A 22,686-nucleotide genomic window follows, 5' to 3' on the forward strand; every position below is an offset into this window, starting at 1 on the left:
CATTAATACACCCGATACATAAAAAAGAGCGAAAACAGACGTCAACAACTACCGAGGAATATCACTTTTATCTGTCACGTATAAGATGTTTTTCTAAACTCCTATTGAACAGACTGACACCGCAAATTGACCACAAGTTGGGAGAGTATCAGGGTGGCTTCAGGAGAGGGCGCTCTTGCTAGGATCAAACCCTGGGTCTAGAAATGATAATCAGATATTACAATGCGCGACCAAAGAACATCTTCATATCTTTCGTTGACTTTCAAAAAACATACGATTCAATAGATAGAGACACATTGATGGACATTCTGAAAGAATATGGCATCGATCAAAAAGCACTCATCTTACTTAAGTTAACACTAACAAACACCATATCCAAAGTCAAATTTCGAGGAGAGATCAGTAAACCCTTCCAGATAAAAACAGGTCTGAGACAGGGTGATAGCTTATCACCAACACTGTTCAACGTGGTTCTAGATAAGGTCATGAAATCACTGTGGAAACATAATGACTCAGGTGCTATAATAGGTAGTAAAAATAAACATGTCAAACCCAAGTGTTTGGCCTTTGCTGATGATTTGCCACTCTTCGCTGAGACAGAACAGGAAGCAATAACACAGATAAATGAACTATAGGATATAGCCGAGAAAGCAGGCTTAAATATCTCCTTCACAAAAACAGAGATGATGAGCACGGATAGGAATTATGTGAAAAGAACAATGAAGACGAAATATGGCGAAGTGAAGGGCACAAAGCAGTTTAAATACCTGGGAGAGATTATCAGTAGCAACGGGATGGATAAAGAGGCCATGGAAAATAGAAGACTTAAGTTGGAAAGACTAAACACTGCCACCAAAACCATATACAACGAAAAGAATCTTTCTATTAATGCCAAACTAAGACATTATGATGCTGTGGTAAAACCAGTGATTCTGTATGGGGTTGAAACAGCAACACTAACGAACCTGGAAAAACTACTAAAGATTGAAAGGTGAATATTGAGGAGGATTTACGGCCCAAGGGTGGTAGAGGGAAACTACAGATTACGATCAAATAAGGAGATATACAAAATAACAGAAGACCTGGAAACAACAATAAGGAAAGGACGGTTGCGATTCTATGAACACATGGTCAGAAAGAAGCGAAAACAGACGTCAACAACTACCGAGGAATATCACTTTTATCTGTCACGTATAAGATTTTTTCTAAACTCCTATTGAACAGACTGACACCGCAAATTGACCACAAGTTGGGAGAGTATCAGGGTGGCTTCAGGAGAGGGCGCTCTTGCCAGGATCAAACCTTGAGTCTAAAAATGATAATCAGATATTACAATGCGCGACCAAAAAACATCTTCATATCTTTCGTTGACAAATTTTTACTAAATTATACTAATTGAAGAGCTAAGGGCGATATGCCAAGCAGATGAAGGAAGAACTAAAGAGGTTAGGAATTGCAGATGAAGAATGTTGTGATAGAGACCAACTCAGGAAACATAAAAGTTTTTGTTGAAGAAAAGAAAGAGCGCAGAGGGGGAAGGTGGACTGAAGGAAGAAGAGTGCAACATTCTGAAAGAATGAAGGCGCTGTGAAGAAAGAGGAAGGAAGAAGGGATAATAAGAAGGAAATGAAGTGATACTGGCGTGATCCTAAGTTTGACCGGTTCGCGAGAAAGAAATAATAATAATAATAATAATAATAATAATAATAATAATAATAGAGAATAAATCAAACTACATTATTTTTTATCAAGGGAAACGAAACACAGAAATAAATGCTAATAGTTCCTTTTTCATATGTACAATTATGACTATTTTAATAATAATAATAATAAGAATAAGAAGAAGAAGAAGAAGAATAGTAATAATAATGGTGTTTGGTCTCCGGAGAGGCTTGGTGGTGGTGGTACTTATTATTTTAAGAGGAAGTACAAGTACGTAACCATCCTCTATATAACACTAATCAGAGAGATAAAGTGGAAGTGGTCCGACAGTTCGAAAAATGAAAGTATCGTTTAAGACAGGAGACACGAAGGGTGTGAAAATGAAAGACTCCCTAGGCCTCGAATTCTCGGTATCGTCGGGGTCGGAAAACAACAAGAGTTGACCAAGGGAGGTCGGATAGGCTAGATGAAAGTGAGGAGCCTGGCACCCGTAAGTGGAAGCAATGTATGTAGACAGCTAAGTGCCACGTGATTGTTCTTCTATCTCCCCCACCCACAGGGGGCCGAAGGGGCCCGGTGCAGGTCTTTCGAGTTGACGCCGTATAGGCGATCTGCGCATCTGTGAGAGTGGGGCCCTACCTATCATGAATTCTAATGCTGAACACGGCACACACGCTCAGCCGCGGAGCCATGGAGTTAACCAATAAAGGTTAAAATTCCCGACCGGTCCGGGAATCAAACCCGGGACCTTCTGGCCCAAAGGCCAGCATGCTAACCATTTAACCATGGAGCCGGACATTTCAGTTGAAGAGTCCATAGTCTGCAGGATTGAACAAAGATATTTCAAGCACGCTGGATTTGGTACAGTAAAAGTTACTTGGAATGGCTGATAACGTTCTACCTAAAAAAGAAAAAAAAAGAAAAAAAATGAAAGAAAGAACAGTCTACTCCACCGTAGTGTGGGTAGTCTACCTGGCCCACTGTAGGGGCTTTCATTCTGAGGCATGAAACGGCTACCCTCAACAACGCCATGTCCAATGGTTGTCGTGTGTTGCAGGGACTACAGAATAACTGAGAACTCAGTTTGTTGTGGATTTGCTCAGGATACAAGGAGAGAAATATGAGAGGAGTAATACATCATGTATGTGTGTGGATCGGGAGTAAGCATATGCTGTGAGTAATCATGCAACTATATTCATACAATATTATTGTGGTTCGCACTTCACTTTCCTCTCCCGAAGAGTGCGCCTTCCAGGCACGGCAATTCAATATACAGCGGAGTATGTATCTGAAGCACCCGGTGCATCTGACGGATACAGAGTGTATCAAAATTTAATACCTAAACTTCCAAGGATAATAGAAAAGACAACAGCAGATATGTTTGTTAAATAACCATAGATGGAAAATCAATTGTTGAAGTCATTTTCTTAGGCAGTTGATAATAAAGTTATTGCATTCGTAATCTTTTACAAAAACTGTTCAAAATTACGTCCTCCTGCTTCAACATACGCTCTGCAACGACGTGCCATTGCCTGTCGTTAGAGTTCAAAGACCCCGGGCAAGTGCAGAAAGTACGCAGCTCATAGCAGCCGAGTGACGGGTTCTTCCTCGGATTCAGTTGGGAGTCTCATACATTATCTTGCTGTCCGGCTCCATGGCTAAATGGTTATCGTGATGAACTTTGATCACAGTGGTCCCGGGTTCGATTCGCGGCAGGGTCGGGAATTGTAACCAACATTGGTTAAATTCGATGGCACGGGGCCTGGGTGTATGTGTCGTCTTCATCATCATTTCATTCTCATTACGACGCGCAGGTCGCCTATGGGGGTCAAATCAAAAACCTGCACCTGGCGAGCCGAACATGTTCTCGGACACTCCCGGCATTAAAAGCCATACGCCATTTCATTTTTCAATATCTTGCTCTGTTCTTAATGAACGAAATCGAACCGTGTTGTCACAGCGCAGACACTGCATTCTGACGTAATGGCATGTTTTAATAGAACATGTAATATTGATGGTTTTGAAGAATACAGTTTCTGATTTTTCAGTCAATAATTCGTTCCAGATCCATGTTTATTTACCACGAAATGTTTGTTTTGATCTCTTGTAACAAGCCTAGACATAGTGGCTTATAACAGTTGTTTGAATGATGAAACGCTAAAATCTAGAAAATGAAAGCCTATTCGAGAGAATTTCTAAATAGGTATTGACATGGTTCCCATGTATATTAACCTCACGAAAGCTCGACAATGGTACATTGTCCGTCACATTATTGAACTCCCCTCCCCGCCAACTGCTTGAAGAATTTAGGGCGATATTACCGTTTACGAAATTTTTAGATTAATTCACCTAAAATTCAAATCAAAGCGCTTCAGAGGACAGTTGTGAGAGGTCCTCTACTATTGTTCAACAAACCAAAAGCTCTCCGTTTACTTTAATGAATTACTTATAGTTTTCATTTCCACTTCTTCTTTTTATCTGTTTACCCTCCAGGGTCGGTTTTTCCCTCGGACTCAGCGAGGGATCTCACCTCTACCGCCTCAAGGCAGTGTCCTGGAGCCTCACCTGCTATGTTGAACAGGGGCCTTGGTGGGGGATGGGAAGATTGGAAGGGATAGACAAGGAAGAAGGAAGGAAGCGGCCGTGGCCTTAAGTTAGGTACCATCCCGGCATTTGCCTGGAGGAGAAGTGGGAAACCACGAAAAAGCACTTCCAGGATGGCTGAAGTGTGAATTGAACCTATCTCTATTCAGTTGACCTCAGGAGGCTGAGTGGACCCCGTTCCAGCCCTCGTACCACTTTTCAAATTTCGTGGCAGAGCTGGGAATCGAACCCGGGCCTCCGGGGGTGGCAGCTAATCACACTAACCACTACACCACAGAGGCGAACATTGTTCTTATCACACTAATATTATCTAGTATCATTGGTGTCCCACGTACAGGATTTCTCTTCTGTTATATACAAACGTAAGACATACTTTTGGATTATTTTCTATTTTATCACTTCCAATTCTTACATTATTTTTAAAACATTAAATTATAACAATAAAATTGTTTTTAATAGATGAACTAATTTGTGTACTTGTATATGCAATTGGTTCAAGTTGTAGTGTACACCATGAAATAAACCCCAAAAATAATTTTTCTTTCTCCTGAAGAATTACTGATATGTTGGTTACATCCTTATTCCGGGAGGGTCTTCAGTTATTTTTGTAGAATCTTCCCGCAACAACTGCAGCAGGAAAAAGAGTATCTGAATGATAATATAAGATATAGATAAACGGATTTGGCCTACACTAGATAGCATGGGCCGGGATGATTGGCTCAGACGGTTGAGGCGCTGGCCTTCTTACCCCATTTTGGTAGGTTCAATCCTGGCTCAGTCCGGTGGTATTTGAAGGTGTTCAAATACGTCAGCCTCTTGTTGGTAGATTTAGTGGCAAGCAAAAGAACTCCTGCGGGCCCAAATTCTGGCACCTCAGTGTCTCCGAAGACCGTAAAAGTAGTTAGTGGGACTTAAAGCAAAATACCAGTATTATCAGATAGCAAGTTACAGAAATGTAAGTAGGTTTTTGCCTGCTGTTACTCATCCTGCATTGAGCTCTGACATATCCCGTGTGAATCATGACTATCTCACATGGCAAGCATTGCATTATAAACTTGAATTTATTACGTATGCCCATAAGGGGTTGTATTTACATCATGGTATAAGATAATATTGACGAGGGAAGTCGACGGTGTGAGAAGCGTACGAAAGGATCTGATAGAAGTTATAATATCCCATTTGATTTATTTACTAGTGGTTGTGTTTTTGTAATTGCACTAGTAATGCCATCATTTTAGATGTAGCAGGAGAGACAGAGCGCCGCTCAAATAACATCAAAAGTCAATCAGTGTAAACACTATTGTTGGTATGTTTTACGGGCTTAGGAAATTGTAGACAATCACAGTTTCTTTTATTTCGACTCGAGGATATCAGGGTCTTTCAACACCCGTTTTGTGATTCTTTTCTTCCCTCATTCTTCTACTGATCGTTCTCCCCCTGTGGGTGGGGGTGGTAGCATAACACCCATGGTAACCCTGCCTGTCGTAAGAGGCAATTAAAAGGGAGACCCAAAGCCACTGAACCCGGGGCCCTAATTCAGTCCTGGCATTGCGTCCACTTACTCGTGTCAAGCTCCTCACTTTCATCTACCCTATCTGACCTCCCTTGGTCAACTCTTGTTATTTTTCGACCCCAACGCTATTAGATTCCGTGGGTTAGCGAGTCTTTCATTCCCTTCCTGGCCCTTGTCTTTCTTCCTTATTTTTCGAAGTGTCGGACCTTTTCCATTTTTTCCTCTGATTAGTGTTAAAAGAGGATGGCTGCTTAGGTATACTTGCTCTTAAAACAGTAATCACCACTATCATCATCAACTGGTAGTTATTTCACGTTTCTCGTATCATTTCGATAGCAATATTGTAAAGACAACCACCACCATCACATGCTAGTTCCTTGACGTCTGAACAATAATTCCTCATCCCAGTTGATGGACGTAGCAATAGAAATGTACATTTCTGAATATCTCTGTTGTCATAGCCCGCGCGGTAGAAATGTGTAAAAGACAGATGTTTGGAAGTCGTAGTTTGTACAGTTTGTGAACATATTTGGAAGTACGTATGTGGAAACGTAATAATCGCTAATACCTCCGATATTGGTCCTCTTATGGTAAACACGTATGGAACATGAAAGGTCGGAAATTATATTTTTCATAAATGTAATTACGTACAGGCTTAATAGTATATTAACGGAGAACTTTCATTTTCTTGTATTTGTCACCTTCAATATCGCTACGCCACTGCATTCTGATCAAATGATGTATAGCTTTGTGCAGAACCCAGTTATCCCTGAACTTAATTACCAAGTTTTGGGACATTCTGTTAAGCCGGTTTCTCACGACGTTACAAACAAACAGACAGGCAGACATAAAAGAATTGAATTGAAATAGCTTTCGACTTTTGTACACCTAATCCGAGATAAAAGTCGTGCTATGAATGTCTTTCCCCCCACAGTATATTTTTCATATAGTGAGTCAGTCATATGTGCACCAAGATTGGTTGAGAACTATGCTGGAACATACACACATGCTTCTAATAATCTCAGTCATTTTAGAAATTTTCTTTTTCACCTCTTCTCATCCACCATAGCGATGGGCTCTTATATTGGTCTTAAACGACAAACGAAGAGTCACTCTTCATCCCAGTGGCTCCGAAAACTATGGATTTGACACTATTTTCTATTAATTTATATATCACCCACTCCCACCCCTAGGGGTGCTGGGGGTGTCTTACCCCCACAGTGTTTTTCTCCAAATAGTAAGTCATATGTGTACAAAGTTTGATTGCAATTGCTCCAGTGGTTTAGGAGGAAATACTAATAGATAAGATGTTGTTGGTCTTACGTCCCACAAACTGATTTTACTGTTTTTGGAGACGCCGAGCTGTAGGACAAAATTCCGGCACCGTAAATCTACTGACACGAGGCTGACGTATTTGAGCACCTTCAAATACCACCGGACTGAGCCAAGAACGAACCTGCCCAGCTGGGGTCAGAAGGCCAGCGCCTCAACCGTCTGAGCCACTAAGCCCGGCGGTTTAGAAGGAGATATGGAATATTCATACATGCATTTATTTATTTATTTGTTTATCTACGTAAATTTTAACTTCAAGTAGTGCTTCAATTCGCCTAGAACCTCCATCCTACATCTTCCTATAGCTGCACCACGGCATATGTTATATTAAACTAACATACAGCCCGGAATAATTCACAGGATACTTGTTTATGTTACCTAATTTTAGCCTTGTCTTCAATAAGCGTCGAGCGTCTTGGAATTCTGAGGATGAGATAAACTTTGTATACAAACTTTGCTTTCGTCGTGGTGCAAACTAGTCCTGTCGACGAGTTCCATTTGCTTTATTTCTGCTCCCTCTATTAACACTATCAGCAAGCCATTGTTTTATGTGACTACTGAGCGAGCTGGCCGTGCGGCTAGGGTCGCGCAGCTGTGAGCTTGCACTCGGAAGATAGTGGTTTCAAATCCCATCGTCAGCAGCTCTGAAGATGGTTTCCCATTTTCACCAGGCAAATTCTGGGGCGATACCTTAAGTAAGGCCACGGCCGCTACCTTTCTCAATCCTAGCGCTTTCCCATCCTTCTATCACCGAAATCCTTCGATGTCTTCGTGCGATGTTAAACAAGTAGCAAAAATAAAATCTTTATATGATTGCATTAATTTTAGAAATGCTGGAAATGCAGATGTTATTTACTTTTACACTCTGTATACTACAGATGGGAGTTACACATCGTTAACATTGTACTGTATCCTAATCCATAACAGTAAGCTGTTCCAGAAATATTATGTTCCTCAGGAGATCCTAATACAAAAGTAACTGTCTCGGCGAAACCAAGGGAAGGGTAGAGTTTTTTTTTTTTTTTTTTTTTTTTTTTGCGTCGCGCCGACACAGATATGTCTTATGGCGACGATGGGATGGGAAAGGCCTAGGAATTGAAAGGAAGCGGCCGTGGCCTTAATTAAGGTACAGCCCCGGCATTTGCCTTGTCTGAAAATGGGAAACCACGGAAAACCATCTTCAGGGCTGCCGACAGTGGGGTTCGAACCCACTATCTCCCGATTACTGGATACTGGCCGCACTTAAGCGACTGTAGCTATCGAGGGGAAGGGTAGGAAGTTTCTGATTTGCTAACGGGTATTAGGAAGCATAGCAGCTCGCTTTAAGCGTGCACTCCTGCGCAGGCGCGAGCGATACATTTGAAACAGTTTAGTGGCAGTACTGATATTCCTATCCTGTTACTTTCTGGTCTGTTATAGGTATTCTTTATTTATTCGAAGTGCTTTGTATTAGGGTTACTGGTGGTAATACATACAGTAGCGTAGTTCCTAGGAACAGTTACATGTGGTCTTCCCACCTTGCATCTCGAGTTTCACTCCGTGTTCTGGACAATGAGTGAGTGGAAGTACGTCCGATACGATTAATGTGGACAAAAACTCAATTACAAGAAAATGGTTTCTTAGAAATGCGTTGAAATAAGGTACCCAATAATAATAATAATAATAATAATAATAATAATAATAATAATAATAATAATAATAATAATAATAATTTAAAAAATAAAACTTCTACCGGTTCATATAGTTCTGATAATGTACATGGTTCTCAAATGTCAGGTCCTGAAAAGCTATCGCAAGTCCCATCACGTGAATCTGTGCGTCCTGAAATTTCGTCATGAACTGCAACCTGTGAGGCAGTGCAGCAAAAGCAGCTATCATAATTTTTACCAGTACAATAGAGGAGTGATATACAGAAAAGAAAAAAAAAGACGCTGGACAAGTCACATACAATGTTGTTTACCACATATCCACAACCTTCTGTAAATGACAAAAGACTATTTTGAAGCCTTTTATACTGGATTTACGGAGCGAGTTGGCTACACGGTTTGTGTTACGTAGCTGTTAGCTTGTATTCGGGAGATGGTGGATTCGAACCCCACTGCCGGAAGTCCTCAAGATGGTTTTCGGTGGTTTCCTATTTTCACATCAAGCAAATGCTGAGACTGTTCCTCAGTTAAGGCCACGGTTGATTCCGACCTAGTCCTGTTCTATCCTGTCCTATCCCTTCGTCACCGTGAAATCAGTCCGTGTCAGTGCAACGTAAAATAACAATTAACAAAATAAAGTACTGGATTAAGCTCTGCTTACATCTTGCCTGGTAGGGCTATTTCCTCATGACCCATTCCGGCGGCATCTGAAGTGTACATGACACTCGTTCATTTTATAAAGTCTGGTCGTAATGTCTGTTTAACTACAGATCCTTGGACATCTATGAATGCACATAGCAGCCACGGCGCTTTTTATACATGAAGGTTTCGAAGTATTAGTTCTCGGAATGTAAATGGTTCATTGCAAACATTTTTCTAGGAATAGTTAGGAATGTGGGTGACGAGCTAGCGAAAGAGATAGTGGGAGAGAAGAAAGCGAGATGAAGATATAGTAGGCCTATTGCTATTTATAAGTACTTACTAAGTGCGGTTAGGGGCTACAGGAGACAGCAGGTATAAGGTATGTTCCTTCCAAAAGTTGACCTGCAACTTGCATTATGTTACTTTTATATCCGAATACTCCAACTGAATATTACGGTGTAACGGATATACAGGAACATGATACTGGAAAGTAACTATTTGTCCCATCCCTACTGTATACCAAATCTTAAACAAACACCTCGATGGAGGTATGTATAACGGATGGCCAGATTGGATTCACGACGTTGAAACTATGACGTGAAGCCAATATCAGGAGTGCGCGGGAGTGCCTGCCTGTATTTCGTTGTGTGTTCTAATGTCAACAACGCATACACACACTTCATTAAATTAATATCGACCGAATCGTTTTCACATTACGAAACGACAATGGTAAAACTTGTCAGCGCCATGATGCAAGTTGACTAGTACCTCCCGACCCTGAAGTACAGTCTATTTTCGATGTTAGAACACACAACAAAATACAGACAGGTACTCATGCGCCCTACGTGACTGTCACTTCATGTAGAAGTTTCAAGGTCGTGAACACAACTTCGTCATCCCTTGCCTATAATATTTACTGAAGAGATTTCGGAGAAGAAGTGGTTTCCTCTTCGCCTTGCTTTGTTCTTCTGTTACTGCACGCAGTAAGTTATAGGACCTTGTGATCTGAGTGTGTGGTTAGATGAAGTGTGGCTTTTCGTTCAGTGGCTTCTAATCTCAATATTAGTCCACAGTTGTTAAGACCTCAACTACTACCGTTATTGCACAATATATTCTTATAATAATCATAGTATATTGGAAGAGTTGCGTCTTTCGAGCACGACAGGATATCGTGATGTCGGATCATATCCGATATTTGATGGCAAAAGGTTATCTTCCCTGGTTGTTGCTATCACTTGAGAGTTGTATTATTTCTACATGTGTCTTTTAATTCAGACTGCACAAAATGCAGCTCTTACTGATGTCTTCAGTGTCATTTATTTATGGTTGCGGTATTGTGAGGGCTGTTGACTTACGGTTAGTACTGAATCCTTTCGATTCAAAACCCTCTAAAGATTATGGCGCGTATTTAACATGGATTTTACTGTATTACACATATTTTAAGTATATTATATTGCTTATAAATTCTTCTGGATCCACATTCATATTCTGATAATGTACATTGTACAAGTACAGCCTGTACAAGAACAAGTGACTACCTCAACAATTTATGAAAGTGAATGTAGGGGATTTTGAACCTAGGGAATCCTACCGTGCAATGGCTGAAAAGCTGAACATTTCGACAAAAAAATGATTACGAGCGTAATTGGTGACTCCATTAACGTTCCTCAGTCAATCGCTGCCACCGATCAGTGAGTGTCTAGATGCGAGCTCTGCATTCGGAAGGTGGTGGATTGAACCTCACTGTGGGCAATCGTGAGAGTGTTTTCTTAGCTTCAGGAAAATGCTGGGACAGTTACAATTCATAGGCCAGTCACTCCCTTCTCACCCTTCACCTCAGCTCAGAACACCGCCACACATCTCCTGGCCAGGGAGAGGGCATCGCCATCTAACTGGCCCACCTTACCCCTTCAGGGTAAGGAATGAAACTTTAAAAAAGTACTGCGTACGTGCTTCTTAAGCGTTCACTTCTGACCTTTTGAGGGAATCACTGCTGTAGTTTGTTTCTTCCGTTTAAGTGCGAAGGAACTATTCAAGGTATTTCAGGGAGAATAGTAAACACCTCAGACGGCAGAAATAGAGACTATTTCGAGTAGAAATGTTCATATAAACATGTGTCCAATTTGCAATTTGTGTAGAGTTACAGCTGCTGTTTTATGGTACGCATACGAACAACCTTACAAAAGTATTAAAACACGCAAATGACTTATCCAGACACACATCTACTGCCTTCGATTTTTACTTTGGGGATGGACGAAAAGCAAATTCTACAGAGAAACAATGAACACAAGAGACGTATACATTGATCGCTACCGAGCTCGTTAGCTTCAGTCGCTTAAGTGCGGCCAGTATCCAGTATTCGGGAGATAGTGGGTCGAACTCCACTGTCGGCACCCATGAAGATGGTTTTCCGTAGTTTCCCATTTTCACAACATGCTTTGCCTTAAGGTCACGGCCGCTTCCTTCCAAATCCTAGGCCTTTCCTATCCTATCGTCGCCATAAGACCTATCTGTGTCGGTGCGACGTAAAGCCACTAGCAAAACAGTCTGAAATGTTCATTTTTTAATTTAAAGGAATTAAATAAAACACAGATTTCTGAAAAATTTGAAAAATATCTCATTCTAGTCAAAATATTTTAATACTCTTTAATGTTCGTGGTGTGGGTTACTGTAGTCATGCCGTAGTTCGTGAACCATGGGCAACAAGTGAGTGGCCTACTAAGGGGTCCTGAGTGTCGGGATACCATTTGCTATGGAATGGGAGTGGGCATCTCGGACGTGGCCCTCCTCGTGCTCAGGCGGCTAGGATTAAACAATCTACTGTTGGACCCTAACCCGTTCACAGAATTTACCAATCTGAGAACATTTTAAGCAAGCCTCAGACCTATGGGAGTAACGGAGTTCCACTTCCATTCGACAGGCGAGGGACTTCTTCGAAACAATGATAAGTTATGATTTGTGAAAAGTTCCAAACAATAGACAGTAAAAAGCTTCAGGGTATAAAAAGAGAATGGGTGACATACTGGGATGCTGTAGTAGAAACAGAAACAGAAATGGAATTCGATGGGAAGCTATCAATATAAATGTAACTTATGTAAGAAAGTAGAATTGGTTGAGTCAGCAAAACATAAGTGCGCCTGGATGCGTTAGGAGTTAATGATATTCGGGCAAATGGATATAACGAGGAAGAAATAGGTGATTATAAACAGTTTTTGACAGGTGTATAGAAGGGAAGGGCAGAGTATGGGGTAAGACTGTTCATTAGCAACACTACTGCACGCAAAATAGTCTCTTTTAGGCACGTAAATGTGCGAATGTTAGGAGGAATTGGGACGAGAATTGTCTTAGTGTATTCAACATGTGAGGGTGCAGATGAGGAGGAAGTTGGACAAGTTTTCTGAAGCACTGGGTGACATCGTATCCAGGGTCAACAGCAAAAATAGGCTAGTGCTTATGGGTGATTTCAGTCAGAGAGTTCGAAATAGAATTGAAGGATACGAGAAGGTGATGGGTAAATGCGGGGAAGATATGAGGCTAATAGGAATTGGAAGCATTTGCGGGACTTCTGCACTAGTATGGGATTAGCCGTTACAAATATATTCTTCAAGCATAAGGCTATTTACCGCTACACATGGGTGAGTAGTGGCCCCAGATCTATAACAGACCAAATTATAGACGACTTCGAATTCAGGTAATCTGTTAGGAATGTGCGGGTATTTCGCGGGTATTTTTATATGACACGGACCACTATCTGATATGTAGTGAACAAAGTATCCCTAGTCATAGGACAGAGGACGTGAAATCTGTTTGCAGACGAATATGGGGTAAAAAATCTCCTGGACGAGTAAATCAGGCAGAACAGAAGTACATAAGTATTATTTGTGAAAAGATTCACACAGTAGACAGTAAAAAGTTCCAGGCTATAGAATGAGAATGGGTGGCATACAAGGATGCTGTAGTAGAAACAGCAACGGAATACCTGCAAACAACTATGTGTAAATATAGGAAAAATCATACATCTTGGTGGAATGATGAAGTGAGAGCAGCTTGCGAACGTAAAAGGAAGGCCTGTCAGAAATGGCTCTAAACAAGGACTGATGCAGACAGGGAATTATACATAGATGAAAGAAACAGAACGAAAAAAATAATTGTTGAATCCAAGAAGAAGACGTGAGAAGATTTCGGTGATGACGTGGAAAGGCTGGGTCAATATAAGGTAAAACGTTTTGGACAGTAATAAATCATTTTAGAAAGGGAAGCGGAAAGGAAAGTAATAGTGTTTTGGGTGAACTCATAATAGATACCAAGGAATCAGTGGACAGGGGAAAGGAATATTTTGAAAATCTTCTCAACATAATAGAAAATCACAGGTGACTTCGCGAACAACCGAGTTCATGGGAAGGAGAACAATGATGGCGAACATACGCTTGAGAAAAATGCAAAGAATGGTAAATAAACTTCCTTGTCATAAAGCATCAGGAATAGATGAAATTAGACCTGACATGGTGAAGTATAGTGGGAAGGTAGGGATGAAATGGCTTCATAGAGTGATATGATCAGCATGGAATGTTAATAAGCCACCTTCTGATTGCATGATTGGCATGGAATGATAATAAGGTACCTCCAGATTGGACGGAAGAAGTGATGTCAACTATATACGATATAAGCAAGGGAACGGGAAGAATTGCAACAACTATCGAGATTTGTGATTGATCAGTATACCAAAAAAGATGTACACTGACATTCTGGAAGTGAGGGCGCGATCAGTGGTTGCGAATAAATTGGATTTGAACCAGAGTAGTTTCAGAATTTTCAATATCTGCCAGCTTGTTGAAAAATGCCACTAGAGGAATAGACAGGTATGGTGATGATGACGATGCTTGTTGCTTAAAGGGGCTTAACATCTAAGGTCATCGGCCCCAGACAGTTATGCTTATGCTTCGTCAATCTAGAGACGTGGTAAAAGATGTTCGCCATACATGGGGACTACGGGATTAAGGGCAGATTATTGAAAACAATCAAAGGCATATATGTTTAAATTGGAATGCAGTGAGAATTGATGGTAGAATGAGTTCTTGTTTCAAGGTACTAACAGGTGTTTGACAAGGCTGTAATATTTGACCTTTGTTGTTCATAGTTTACATGGATCATCTACTGAAATGTACAAAGTGGCAGGGAGGGATTCAGTTAGGTGGAAATGTAGTAAGCAGTTTGTCCTATGCCGACGACTTGGTCTTAATGGCAGATTGTGCTGAAAACCTGCAGTCTAATATCTCGCAACTTGTGCAGTGTGTATGATATGAAAATTATCATTTCCAAAATCAAAGTGATGTCATTAGAGAACTGAATGTCAGGTTGGGAATAGAAAGCTGGAGCAGGTAGATAATATCGAGTATTTAGGACGTGTGTTCACCCAGGATGGTAGTATAGTAAGCGAGATTGAATCAAAGTGCAGCCAAGCTAAAGCACTGAGTTCTCTTTTGCGATCAAGAGTATTCTGCAGGAAAGAAGTCAACTTTCGGATGAAACTACATTTATACCGGTCTGTTTTCAGAGCAACTTCGGTTTACGAGAGTGAAAGCTGGGTGGACTCAGGATATGTTATTCGTAAGTAAGAAGAAGCACAGGTTAAAGTAGCGAGAATGATCGCTAGGGAAAGCAAGAGGTTAAGTTGGGAATGAACTCAACTGATGAAGTTGTACGCATAAACCGGTTTCGGTGGTGGAGTCATGTGAGGTGAATGGATTAATTCTTTGCTAGTGGCTTTACGTCGCACCGACATAGGTAGGTCTTATGGTGACGATAGGATAGGCCTAGGAGTTGGAAGGAAGCGGCCGTGGCCTTAATTAAGGTACAGCCCCAGCATTTTCCTGGTGTGAAAATCGGAAATAACGGAAAATCATCTTCCGGACTGCCGACAGTGGGATTCGAACCCATTATCTCCCGGATGCAAGCACACAGCCACGCGCCCCTAACCGCACAGCCAACTCACCCGTTGAATGGATTAAGATACGTTACCTAGGAGAATAATGGTCTCGGTAATGGAGGGTAAGAGAAGTAAAGGGAGAACAAGACGACGATGTTTAGACGCAGTTTCTCATAATTTAAAGATAAGAGGTACAGAACTAAACGAGGCCACGGAAGTAGTTACAAATAGACGATTATGGCGGCGCTTAGTAAATTCACAGAGGCTTGCAGACTGAACGCTGAGAGGCATTAACTTTCATTACTGAAGATATATGTATGTATGTATGTGTGTACGTATGTATGTTTAAAGTGGGCTCATATAAAACCCTATTTACGGAAAGAACTAGAGCCTTCGTGGCTCAGGCGGCAGAGCGCCGGCCTTTCACCGCGGGATACCGTGGTTCAAATCCCGGTCACTCCGTGTGAGATTTGTGCTGGACAAAGCGGAGGCGGGATACGTTTTTCTCCGGGTATTCCGGTTTACCCTGTCATCTTTTATTCCAGCAATACTCTCCATTATCATTTCATAGCATCTATCAGTCATTAATCAATCACTTTGGGAGTGGTGACCCCATCGTACTAACAGCCTATATATGATTCATTCATTACAACCCTGATTCGGTCAAAGACTGCAAGACAGGTTTTAGGTTTTCATTTTTAGAGAAAACACTATATTTTCATTTAGCGACCTTTCCAACGAAACGTTCCGTCCACCTGTGTGCTGGCAACACTGCTAACACGTTCACTATGTTGCTCAAAGGTCAGTCTAACAGATGGTACTGTAAAGTAAACATTATCAATTCTGATAGAACTTCGCTTTTTTCTCCGACCAGTAAAAACACGTCGGACGACTTTTAGTATAGTTTCAGGTGTGGTGGTGCAATTATGATTCACATTTTTGTTATTATTTTTTACAATTTGCTTTACGTCGCATCTACACAACAGGTCTTATGGCGAATTTGGGAATAGAAAGGCCTAGGAATGGAAAGGAAACAGACGTGGCCTCCATTAAGGTACAGCCCCAGCATGTGTCTGGTGTGAAAATGGGAAACCACGGAAAACCATCTTCAGGGTGACGACAGTGGGGTTCGGACCCACTATCTCCGGGATGCAAGCTCACAACTGCGCACCCCTAACCGCATGGCCAACTCGCCCGGTCATGATTCACTTGAAATGATACAGTAACCATGTATGGTGGAATCGAAACTTTCTTACAACGTATGGGATTTTTTCATGTATGCACCATAAAATGCAAAAATTAAGGGCCTGTTGATATTTTCTCACATCTTCTTTTACTGTACAAGTATTCGGGTATAGTGTAAGGCCTACTGTACAGTACGTACAGAGCAGAACGTAATAAAAGTCATGAATAGTTTAACTAAGATTATTGCTAGTGTGAACCATAACTGGTCTATACCTGTCAACCATTTAACAACGTGCCAAAACTACTATTGAGATGCTAAGAGTTTAACTGAATAAATTCAGAAGTTTACCACTAGACAGCTACAGTAACTAATGTCAAGAATGCTGACATCCGAACTCGCTTCGCTCATAGTGTATCTGTATTTGAAAAAGGCTTTGCGACAGATGTCTTAGAATTTTAACAGAGCCCTCCACGACCAGAAATACTAGAAACATATATTAGATCTTTCTGCTTTACTAATCTCCATAAATGAATAAGTCAACAGACAATACATATGAAGACTTGAAAATTTGCACGGTTAGGTGATCATTGGTTCGAATCCTGACGCTGAAATATTACACCCAATTTGTCAATGAGAGAACCAAGCAAATTATTATTTGTTGTTGTTTCATATTAGGAACTTGGAGTGCCGTGGACATCAACCACATGTACTTTGTATATGTAAAATCTGTCTGATAAAATCTGCGTCAATGTACTTGCTGTGCGATTGTGTATAGTTTCCTTTATTTTTCTATTGGTTTTACGTCCCACCAACTCAGATTGATCTTACGGTGACGTTAGTATAGAGCAGGTCTAGGACTGGGAAATGAAATGAAATGGTGTATGACTTTTAGTGCCGGGAGTGTCCGAGGACATGTTCGGCTCGCCAGGTGTAGGTCTTTTTTGATTTGACGCCCGTAGGCGGCCTGCGAGTCGTGATGAGGATGAAATGATGATGAAGACGACACATATACCCAGCCCCCATGTCACCGAGATTAACCAATTATGGTTAAAATTCCCGATCCTACCGTGAATCGAACCTGGGACCCCTGTGGCCAAAGGCCAGCACGCTAACCATTTAGACATGGAGCTGGACTAGGACTAGGAATAAATGAAAGAAATGATAAATGCCATTTTATGAGGAGTTATTTAACTACATGTAAAATATTCCTAAAAAATACGATATGAAACGTTGAACGTTCTCAATATCATACTTCTGGATAATAACTTACCCATTTTACCAGCAACTACAGACAAAACTACGTTCAAGATAGTAGAATTTGGTAAAGTGGTAGTATTGAGCGCATGCATGTACCGCATTTGTATGCAGTTTTCTGAAGATGATAAAACCTGCTGAGGAATTTTGTAAACTACATTCATACCCTTTGTGAATCATAATGGTTAATTTTCCCATTAAGCCTCATAATATTCCACTTCCACCGATTCAGTTACTCAGGATATTTTTCAACTACCGAGCAATTGGGTGCGCTTACATTCGGGATATAATGGGTTCGAACCCCACTATCGGCAGTCCTGAAGATGGTTTTCCGGTGCTTTCCCATTTTCACACCAGGCAAATGTTGTACCTCAATTAATGCCACGGCCGCATCCTTCCCACTCCAAGCCCTTTCCTCTCCCATCGACGCCATAAGACCTATCTGTGTCGGGGCGACCTAAAGCAAATTATTTTTAAAAAACAGGTATTTTTCAACTAACAGGAAATAAAATATACAAAATTCAGTCGACAGCGATTTGACATTAGAACATTGCTTCTAGCAGATTATATCAATATTCTATCATTTTTTATGAATGCGAACGAAAACTTTAAATCATTTCAGTGATGATTGTCTTCACTCGTAAGAACTAACATGAAGGGGAAGAATGTCACTTAATACCCTCCTTTGTAAAAAGCAGTCATCATTATTACAATAAAGCAGAGTGCATTAATATAGGCCTATATTATGTCAAGCGGAAACCTACAACGATGAAATAAGCTGTTTCTATAGTGTCTTAAGGCATATGAATCAAGAAGCTGAGTCACTGGCTTCTCACCAAGATGGCCGTGGTTCGAACTCCAACCAGTGCGTGTGGAATTTTTGGAATGAAACTTCGCGAGGAACAGTCATGCAAAGCCGCCTCAGTAGCATCTTTTTCAGGGAAATAAAAACGATGGTAATGATAATAGCAAGGCCTCAACCATCGTGTGGAGGCATTTTCATTCGGTCCATTTAGGCTGACTGCGTGGCAATTTCGACGTTACATGTCGTTCCACCAAATGGCAGAGAAACCGTAATTCTACTGAGTGACATAGATAAGTATATACCAACATCTTACGGCACAAAGTGCCAAATGAATATCTTTCCTCCCTTCAAAATTCTTACTGCCTCTTCCGGGCTTGAACCCCTGATCTTGTGATCCAGAGGCTGACACACTACCACTCAACCACACTCTACCATTAATCTGCGGAAGGAGTTTAAAACGGAAGTGAAGATCTCTTGATTTATATTTCGCTTTTGTTTCCGACTTTTATTAATGTTACAGGTATTTTTTAAATACTTGTATTTATCATTTTGATGAACTGAACAAGATCTAGGAGGTAGAGTACAATAATAAATGTATAGCTGCTAATATTATAAAGAGGAAAGGTTTGTAAATTTGTTTGTATATTGAGGTTAATCTCCGAAAAAACTAAGCCGACTTCAGCAATTCTTTCACCGTTCGAAAGCTTATTTCTTCCAGATGATTACAGACCGTACAATACATATAAAATCAGGAGAACCGTTAAAAAATAGACCAAGTGGGAGAAATTTTCCTACCGGTGCACTTTAGAGTGAATTCCCTGCCTGAACTATTAGTCCTAGTAAAGAGTGGATCCCATCAAGTGTACTTAGAATTCGATTTTCTAAAAAATAAATCATGTGCATCCTAAATGAAGCAGTTTCCATGAAAAGAATACCTTTATGTGTTTTGGAATATGCTTTATCCGATAAAAGCCAAAATACGGAGCAAACTGTTAGTAATATCAGGATATAGAATCTAATTTTCTATGAAAATGCCAAAATACATTTTCTTCTTAAGTAAACAGTTTTACGTGTTAAAGGCGAGTTTTGTACATGCGGTCTGGTGGGCTCGAATGTCGAGCGTAGAACTGTCAGGGCGAAAATCTTTCTTGGTACTCATCAGTAGTGCAAGTTTACAGTGGCATTAGTTAAGTGAAACTAGGAAACCACGAAAAACTATCTTCAGTGCTTGTACTTCCCAGGGTTCCTAAGGTATGTATTCACGTTTCGGACCAAAATATGTACTATTCTAAAATTTTTTTTGAAATTTGTACAATGAAATACTTGTATTTACCGGAGATATTTACACTACAAAAATTTCACACTTAAGGTACCGTTTCCTAAATAACTGTCAAAAACTCCAAAATTTCATAAATTTCGAAAAATCATAGCCTTATGGAAAATAGTTCTATTCCAATTATTATTGCGCATAATTCATCCCAATAATCCTTAAAATGTGATGAACTAAACAGAATATACTGACATTGTATTTTAAAAATATATATTTTTCATGGTGCTCAAAATTTTAGAATATTTAGATTTGTATTTTTCATTTGGAACTTTCTTTATCATAGTCTTATTTATTATTATGTTTAGTTCAAAACATTCTACGTTTAATAAGCTTCAATTTGACATATTATTGCATTCTATAACTTAAAATTTAAAGACATTATGATTTTTTGAATTATGGAATATCTGGAAAAAATCATTGTGTGGAAAATCGAACTTGAATCTTGGAAGTTTATTTCGGGATTGAAATGACTTACTTTGGCTAATTAAACCCTCCTGATGCATAAGTGCCGGCCCTGTGGTGTAGGGGTAGTGTTCCTGCCTCTTACCCGCTTGAGTATGGAAAGCTAGTGAATGTCAGTACCAGACCAAGCCCCCAGAGCAGAGAAATCATGAACGCAGTGGTCGATTTAAATGCAATTTACGGCCGTTCTATATGTCTAGAAACTCCAGGCTTTCAAATGACATCAAAAACCAAATATTGATAATTTTGACCTAAATCGCTATTTCAAACGTGAATACATACCCAAATTACAAGGTGAAGTCGCAAGATAGAAGGAGGTACTACTCTACAAGCAGTCGTAGCCAACTGCAGACAACCCGTCGTCTCTTCTGATGCAGATTGTGTCCACTCAGCCGCACAATCAAGGACCTCATTTTAGCTATACATAATGCTCTGGATGTGACTACATTTTGAGCAGGAAATGTGTAACATTCCTAGTTTATATTACTAAGTTCAATGTTATATTATTAGATTGTACTTCTGACTCGAATAAAGAATCTTCAGGGCTGCTGATGGTGGGGTTCGAACACACAACGTTACGAATTCAGACTCACAGGAACGTGGCTCCTACCACGTAGCCAGCTCACTCGGTAAGCTGAGGGGAGAGAGAGATCTTGAGACACGACAGAGATAAAGATCATGGATGAGTTGGTATTGGACTGGTCTCTATTGTTATCGACTGTATTGAAATCCGATTTCTAATTGAATTTGATGCGGGCGGAAGCGCGGGTAGTGTTATTGTTTTATGAAATGAAATTAGTGTTTGAAGTATTGGAATTAGTATTGCTTTGTCGGTCATGACGACTCCTCAATAGCAAGTGGTACCGCAACGAATAGTTGAGTGTTTATTAAATTATTTCTTATGAAGACATGTCTGTATATCGATGAGAAATCACAAACAAACTCGAGTAAGTTAAAGAGTCCTACCTGATGCAAGCGTGACGCAGGATGTGGCGGCTGGGCGCTGTGCTGACTGGCGGGTGGCGGAGCGGACCTCACTGATGACTCGACCTCGCTCTACGAGACTTAAATACCTCTCCTTCTCAGTCTACCATTGGTCAGCTCTGGAGGCGGGCGTCGTGTCGTGTCTCAGCTACTACCGTACCCATTATGAGTACCTCCAAGAAAAGAAAAAATATATATGCTCAAGAATCAGTGTTACCAATGTACCGAGCAAGTGGTTGCGCGGTTGGCGTCACGAAACTATCAGCTTGCTGTCGGGAAATAATAGGTTCGAACCCCACTGCCAGCAGTTCTGAAGATAGTATTCCGTGGTTTCCCACTTTCATACCAGGAATCCTGGGGCTGTGCCTTAATTAAGGCTACGGTCGCTTCCATCCCATTCCTATCGCTTTCCTACCCCATCATCACCGTAAGATAAGACCTGTCTGTGTCAGTACGACGTAAACCAAATTGTAGAAAAAAAAACAGTTACCAACGCAGTCTATTGCAGCTTAATTCAGCCGTTTCCATAGGGAACACTTTTGAACTAATACGTTTAATATGCTTCAGTTTTCCCTCAACGTTATGTTAAATGTACATAATTTTCCACGTAGACTTTAGCACCAGATCGTTTAAAATGCTCGTTTACCCACATAGCATTTAGCACCAATTTGTATAATAAGATTCATTTCTCACTCAGTGGTTAGCACCAATATAACCAATATGTTTAATTTCCCACTAAGAGTTTTACTTTATTTCCTACTACATATTTCCTACTACACCAGATCCCGTGAGATCTCCGAAGTTAAGCAACATTGGGCGTGGTCAGGAGTTGGATGGGTTGCCACGCGCTGTAGGTGGAGGGTAAGGGAACGAAGGAGCGGAAAGGAACTGGCTACCCTACCGCACGTAAACTCCGGCTCAGGAACACCTCCGCAGAGGTTCAGACCTGCCTTAGGGCAGAACCACCCTTACCTAACATATTTTGTACAAATATATTTAATATACTTTATTTTAGGGTTGGCGTCAGGAAGGACATCCGGCTGTAAAACAGGGCGAAATCCATATGTGCGACACAGTTTGCACCCACGTCCCCACAAGTGTGGGAAAAGCGGTAGAAAAAGGAGAAGAGTAAGATATTTGTACATACTGTACTTACTATACTTCATTTCCTATTGTAAAATGTGCACATATATGCTTAATATGCTTCATTTCTTTCCACAATATTGTCACTAAAATTATAAATTCGAGAAACTATGTATGTATGTTCAGTCCTAGGCATCACTGAAGAGGCGTACTAGGGAAATGAGGAGTGAGGTAGTTTCCTGTTGCTTTCCTTACCG

General features: G+C 40.7%; 1 protein-coding gene across 1 annotated transcript in view; it reads right to left on the reverse strand.

Annotated features, from left to right (window-relative positions):
- The window catches only part of LOC136877014 (hemocyte protein-glutamine gamma-glutamyltransferase), a 112,221-nt gene extending 90,773 nt beyond the window's left edge, over window positions 1–21,448 (reverse strand). The window contains exon 1 of the mRNA XM_067150806.2: window positions 21,329–21,448. The gene's annotated coding sequence lies outside the window, so the exon portion shown is untranslated. The remainder of the gene's footprint in view (window positions 1–21,328) is intronic.
- Window positions 21,449–22,686: the final 1,238 nt, after the last annotated feature.

The sequence above is a fragment of the Anabrus simplex genome, chromosome 7 (genome assembly GCF_040414725.1).
Source record: "Anabrus simplex isolate iqAnaSimp1 chromosome 7, ASM4041472v1, whole genome shotgun sequence".
Taxonomy (NCBI): Eukaryota; Metazoa; Arthropoda; class Insecta; order Orthoptera; family Tettigoniidae; genus Anabrus; species Anabrus simplex.